The sequence below is a fragment of the Branchiostoma floridae genome, chromosome 17 (genome assembly GCF_000003815.2).
Source record: "Branchiostoma floridae strain S238N-H82 chromosome 17, Bfl_VNyyK, whole genome shotgun sequence".
Lineage (NCBI taxonomy): Eukaryota > Metazoa > Chordata > Leptocardii > Amphioxiformes > Branchiostomatidae > Branchiostoma > Branchiostoma floridae.
In genome coordinates this window covers 6,971,780-6,978,817 of record NC_049995.1, presented here as the reverse complement: position 1 = coordinate 6,978,817, position 7,038 = coordinate 6,971,780, and the positions used below count along the sequence as shown (strand labels likewise).

The 7,038-nt window shown below is 41.9% G+C and overlaps 1 protein-coding gene across 6 annotated transcripts in view; it reads left to right on the top strand.

Annotated features, from left to right (window-relative positions):
• Positions 1-1,262: 1,262 nt before the first annotated feature.
• Positions 1,263-7,038, top strand: part of LOC118404561 (regulator of G-protein signaling protein-like) — a 38,626-nt gene continuing 32,850 nt past the window's right edge. For 4 of the 6 annotated variants that reach the window (XM_035803720.1, XM_035803719.1, XM_035803717.1 and 1 more), the window contains exon 1: positions 1,264-1,316. The gene's annotated coding sequence lies outside the window, so the exon portion shown is untranslated. Of the gene's footprint in view, positions 1,317-7,038 lie in introns of all 6 variants that reach the window. The other 2 variants (XM_035803723.1, XM_035803724.1) reach the window with 1 other exon arrangement.

Here is a 7,038-nt window from a genome sequence, read left to right as displayed (position 1 = left end):
AGAGCAGCCCTCATTCCGCGGTAAACCACGCTTAGTGCCTCGTCTTTATTACGGACTGAATATTTTCAGTGCACATGAGTGCTGTTGTGCAATAAACCATTTAAAGACATAGAAATAAGTATTAAATGAAAGCTAATGTTTTGGGGAATCAGCCTATGAATTCTATTAGAGCGATAGGCAATTATATGTGCTTACGTCACCGTGCCAAGATAAACATAAAGTCACATGTAGGGGTGGGTACCGGTACAGATAATTGAGGTCCAGGTCCGGTTCAGGTCCAGAGAATAAGGTCCAGGTCTGGACCTGAACCTGGACCTAATTCCATATGTGAAAACTTGTGCATGAATAATACTCAGAGCAATGGTCTATTCTGCTACAAAGAAATCTGCTTGGTGGAGTATTTGGGTTTCACTGGCGTTTTAAAATCCTACAAGGCCAACTGCCTCAGTACGACTGTAAAACTTGGTAGCAAATACAATAAACTCTACTTCGCTCTTGTTATTTTCTTCAACCTGTTATCCATAAACGTGTGAATTTCTCCTCTTGATTTCAACAGAGTGGCTATTTTCTATCTTGGTGCTGTGTTATCAACCACTGGAGTCGACAATAATCTATATATCAGATGAAATGTTATGTCCCTGGAAATCATCACACAGATTTTCAGGAAGATTCATCTACGTTTATTGCTTGCTATGAGGCTGCAAACATGCCGTAAAATGTGCAATATTCAGTGGACAACTTCTTAAAGTGTTACCCAACTAACATCAATAACTTGACCATAGTTAGACAGGCTAATGCTTGTGCTATGAGTATGCAAAATTTCATAGACCTGAAATCAACCGACTGTATGCTATTAACATTTAAGTACAGGGTACTTTCACCGGAGAGGCGCGTGTGGTCGTTTTCGTTGTTTTACAGCATGTGTTCTAGAGCATTGGCCCTACGACTAAATCATACAAAATGTCTTGAACAATCAACGTCAAGCATTTGCTGTAAAATTTTGCTCACTTGAGAAAACAGACGCCTACTATTTGTGATAAAAAGTGCAGCACACAGTCCTGCATTTCATGGATCAAAAGCCTCGCTCTAGCGATCTAAAGCAGTATTGCAGACCCAAAATTGTGAAAAATCACCAGCAAAAATAATATCAGCCGCTAGAGGTCCTCATTGACACATGGGCTTGCGACGTCTGGTAAACGTAACGAAACATCTGATTGGTCGAAAGTTTCATCATACTCGTGGATTCTCTATGACGTCACAGAGGAGACGACACAGAAAATGACGTAACAACATGGCGACGGGCTAAAGTGGCGAGCCAGTGGCGGATAAATCCTATCCGGGATTTCGGTGTTGACCGGAAGTGATGTAAGGGCCGCAGTGCGCATGACCACAGACTTGGCTGAAACATGGCCTTTCTGATTCATGAGTGAGAGCACGGTGGAGGGAGAACACACGGAAATTTTACTTTTGTCAGATGCATGGACGTTTCATTTAAGTTACAGTAGCTTCTCTGCGTATAGAACAAGCTCCCGGATCCCCTGATGACAGGTAAGGCGAAATGTAATATAATTTCTTGGCGCATTTTTCTCCAAAATGTCAGCAATCACTGACTGAAATCCGGTCGACAGTCGAAGAAAACAACAGTAACGTTACATGTTACTAAGATTTGTACGTAAGAAATGTCTTCATATCATCCCAATTGATGTGTACCAAGGATTACTTGTCTGGCTCCTTGGTGGGTGTTGTATTCTGCAGTTCAAGTTCAACACATGGTAGTGTTACTGGTGGTCTTTGTTTTACTAGTACCGTTATAATAATAATAATAGCTTTATTGCACAACAATTGTACGGGGTACAAAGTATGGCATCTACATAACTACAGTTCTATAATTTAACACTTATCTAACTTAAACTTATACAGGAGTTGTAGTATGGGATAAGTTATGACAATGACAATGACAATCATGATCTTTATTGCATATTCCTACCAACCTGGGCTAAATGCATTGAGTTAGATATTACTGAAGTATACAAATTACAATGTAGGTGTTACATTTTACATCTTCTAAAATCAACATAGTCTCTTCTCTCATTTAAAACTTGTGTAAACGAATTTACAGAGCTTTTCCAGGACGTTGTATTCTTTATACTTTATACATATACGTTATGTGATAGTGGGGTTCAAGCTACTCTCCAAGCAGAGGTTGAGTCGTGTAGATGTAACGTTAGTAGTCAGAAAACTTACACTGGCGCTCCTCTTACCCTCCAAGCAGAGGTTGAGTCGCAACTCAATCTCTGCTTGGAGAGTAAGAGGAGGGTCAACAACGGTCAATAAATGATCAGTACAACTGAAATTACAAATTAATGGTATTACTATTATTGTCTGTTTGTCAGTCAACTCTTTATGATTGACCATTTTTGTTAATTTATGTTAATTTATGAAACTCTTTTGAAAGGGTGGAACACACCCTTTGATATATTTGTTTTCTTAAAGGGTATGGCAGATCGTTAGCTGTTGCCTTATTTGACAACATTACCGACACCCACCAACGAGGAGGTCATCTGCCAAGGGTGTCATCCCCCACCCCCCAAAAATAACACTAATGATTTGAGCTCCCAGAATGCCGAAATGATTACTAACATCAACTACTAACTGTGCTTACAACATAAGGCAGTAACATGGAACATGAAGTTGGGCCCCCTCAACGACTAGGGAGTGCAACCCTAGTCAAGCCCACAATCACACAGAGAAAAAAATATGTAGCAAAAAATATGGAGGGTAACGTAATTTGGGCCCCCTCGGTGAGTAGGGAGTTCAACCCTAGTCAAGCCCTGTATCACACTGGAGACATGTGATACAAAAAAAAAAGAGGGTAATGTAATAAATGTTCCATGCTATTGTCATATGCATATAAAGCATAGGAAGTAGCAGTGCCCTCGTTCATGTGATGCCCAAAAAGATAGCTTGACTGTCTTTTTAACTTTGAAATGTTAATAAAATGAACAGGGTTATATACATATTTACAGTTAGTTACATCTTTATGTAACAATCAAGCATATATTTAAGGGCAACTTGGACTCTTGCAAAGTGGGCAAACTAATATCCCCTTACAAAATGAAACAAAAGTAGCTGTTGTACAGTAGCAGTTCTAGTCACTGTGACAGGTAGGACAGACATAGTCTTCCTGTTGTGTGACCAAGGCATACACTTCATTGTCTCTTAGATTGACACAAGAGTAGTGGTACCACTGGGCACACTTGTCACACATGATCATGGGGGAGCCTGGTCTGTGCTCATGACAGCAATATGTTGTTAACTGGTAGCTGACTGACACAGTGTTTGCCTGGCCAACTTTGGTGTCATGTGGGAACATCTTGATTGCTTTATTTTCCAGACATTCCTCGAAATGATGCCTCATCTGCCCTTGCTGAAACACAATTTGTGTAGGAGGAATTTCCTCCACCAGTGCTACAGCATTGGCAACTGCATACAGTCCACAGTCATTCCCACCTTGTTGCCTCTGGGCACAGATGACATTGACAGGAATGATGCTGTCTTCCCCAATAGCAAACTGCCTGTACAGATCAGCCAACTGGCTGCGAAGCTCAGGCTTCATGGATGGCTGTAGTGAATCATAGACGGTGATGTTCCCCCCAATGGATGTGGACACAACCCAGTGATCGTTGATGTTGTGGATTTGCACACAGTCACTGGATGCCGGGACAGGGCCTTGCTGATTTGCTGTTAGAATCACAGTGTCCCGTAAACCATCGATAAGGGGATATTCACTGCTTATCAGGTGCTGTGCAGAGTTCATGTGTTTGTCGTTCAGCCACTGGTCTTCTTGAAGGATTTCTCTGTCCTTCTGCGTCAGCTTTGTATTGTTGATCACCAACCATTCATTTTGCGCCTCATCACAGTCAAGCACAGCCTCCGTCTCGACGCCTATGACAGCCTCCGTCTCGACGCCTATGACAGTCTCTGTCTCGACGCCTATGACAGCCTCCGTCTCGACGCCTATGACAGCCTCCGTCTCGACGCCTATGACAGCCTCCGTCTCGACGCCTACCATAGCCTGCAAGTCATCACACTCTACCACAGATACTTCAAGCTCTGGAGCTTTCTCCTTGGCGTTCAGACTGTAGTTCACCTGAAAAGTTGATTTCATCATGTCAGCACGACGACCTACCCTATTTGAAGAAGGGTGTTTTGGTGGCAAAGTTGGTAGTGCATGGCTATCAGTCATCTTTCTTTTCCCTTTTCGGGGGCTTCTGACTCGGAAGTTTCCGTCATGTGCTGAGTGTCCCATCATTTCCTCCAACATGCATGATAGTTGCTCCTTCATGGACGTGAGGTAGAGTTCATCCTGAAGATTGTACGTTATGTTTGTCATTTCTTTCAGCAGGCTAGCACATTCCCTCTGCAGTTGTTTTGTTCTCTTTGGCTTGTTTACGGGGAGCTCACCGTATACTGCTGGTGATGGTGTGGGAGAAGGTGGTGGTGGATCTGCTGTGGATGTTAATGATGGGCTGCTGCTGTCATCCATCTCATCCATCTCACTTGAAGTACAGGTACTTGAACTTGAAGATAGTAGTGTACTGTCTAAGGAGAAGAGGGGATTGTCCCTATATACTGCTGACAGCTTCTCCCAGCCCCATTCTTGTTGTAGGTTGAAGACTGAGCAGAAATGTTTACACGGCAACTTGTGCTTTAACCAATCTCTGCATGTGCAGGATGGCATGTTGGTAGATGTTGCTCCAAAGTTGACTGTGTGTTGTTGGCCGCGCTTGCTGCTGCTCTTGACTTGAAAGATTCCCGGGCCAATGGAGACAATGTCGTCTTGCTCATAGGACTGGGCTTCTTGCAACCTTGCCATGATATGTAATACAACTCCTCTTGGCCTGTCCTTAAGGTAAGTGGGTAGGTCGGTGTGATATTTCCGATAGCATGAGCTGAATGCCACGTTCAGTTGAATGTACCTTGAATGATAAAAGAAAGAACAGAATAAACGGCAAGGAAATGGACTCTAACATTGAAGACGAAGACAAAAGTAAAATAAACACATAATTGGCTATGCAGGTCCACCATAAATTTATTATGAAGGGGTATCTAAATGTTTTTCAATGAATAACATCAGAATACTAACATTTCAGTAACTATGAATTAAGATACAGAATATTGATTAAAAAACTTACATTGTTTTGACCAACTGACTTAAGTATGACATACCAATTATATATTAAGAAAGAAGAAAGAAATGTTACATTTTTACAAATTACACATGTACATGTCCGTGCAAGATAATCTTAAGAGTTGGACTTCAGCTCACTTTCGATATGCTGTCGGCAAGAAGTCTGTTACGACTACTGTGAGCATCTCGGTGAGGCTTCTCCTTTTACGGCCATCAAGGTGGGAGTATTTCAACGTCTCGTTTTGCCTCTCCACCCCATTGTTGGTGTAGATCGCCACCTTCAGATCTTCATCCTTGAAAGCTTGCACCCACCTCTATATGTGATTAAAAAGGGGAAAAGAGTTACATCTTGTAAAAAAGATTTACACAATAAGGCACAGGTACGTACAAAAGTCCATAGGAAACAGACCTTTATAATTCATGTTTATCATAGGAGCAAAGACAAAAAAACCTACACAAAAAATCTCATCATGAAAATCTCTTCTTTAGTTTTTATTGTAGCATGTACATGAGGCCAACTTGCATAAATTATATCTAATAGTGTTCAACTTTAGTTAACCTTTTAATACAGCAAGGATACTAATTAGGTCTTTATTTGCATAATCAATATTTTTCTCTGCTTGTCAATAAGATAAAAGAAGAAAGAAATATGCACCATGTTTGAGTGTCCTATGATGAAATACAGTAGATTTCTTGATACGCACCTTAGTACATTTATCATCAAGCCACTTATTGGAGAACCATGCCCGCAGCCTCTCATTCTCTTTCCACACTTCTGATTCACGAAGCAGGGACAGGCATCTCTCATACTCTTCAGTTGTGGCAGCAGCTGCAATGTCCCTCAGAAGGTCAAGTACTGTGGCTTGCACATGACTTACACCATGGTCTTTCTTGCGTACCCACTCCACCCATGCTTTCTCACGATGGAAGTCACACAGCAGTACCTTGGCATCTGCATGAAATACAAGAGACACATATACGATTGGTAACATATATACATGTATCTATGAACAGGACAAGACACTGTACATGTACATATGTATGTCCGCAAACATTTGCTTTGCCAGAATTACCCTAATTTGCTACCAATCTGTGTACAATCCTGGTGAGTATACCGGGGTCCCCATATTGTCAGCAAGCAGTTGATGATGTGACAAGACAGTTATAAACCAATGTATACATGCATTGAAAAGTTTGAGTTGAGTTTCACCTTGGAACTCTTCTTCGAGGGCACCAATTTCTGCTTCACAGAAGTCTACCATAAAGTGGGAGGGGTTCCACTCTGGATTCCACTCCTTGAACACCTGCAGGGCTTCTCTGATGTCCACTGTCCTCTCTGTGTGTGGGACAAAGACTCCAACAACGGTGTAGCATACATTTGTTCTTACACACAGAAAGAAAAGCGGAAGGTCGTAACGACATGTGCGGTATGTCGCATCGAGCAGGCACATTTGTTGGCCATACAAAAGTAATAATCTCTGCTGCCATGCTGTTTGATAACAGAAGAGGACGTTAGTCTTCGTACCATCCTCATGGACTTCACTCGGACGAAACTTGACCTTGCAGTCCTCTTGCAGCGCCCATCTTGTGGACAGAATCTGGAAAAAGAATCATGGAAGGACTATCACTGCATGTGGGAGACTGACAAAATTTAAAGGAAAAGTTTTGCCTTTTCTTACAATTAGGATGTCTGTAGGAACATGGTCTATTATATTGCGATAATGAGAGCAGATGTTACTCATGGACTGTATTATTTTGCTCATTACCTGCACGTTGGCTTGGTCCTGTGATGAGTTCCTTGTTGAATCTTTTACTGTCGCCATAATGTTCCACAGATCTCTGTCAGT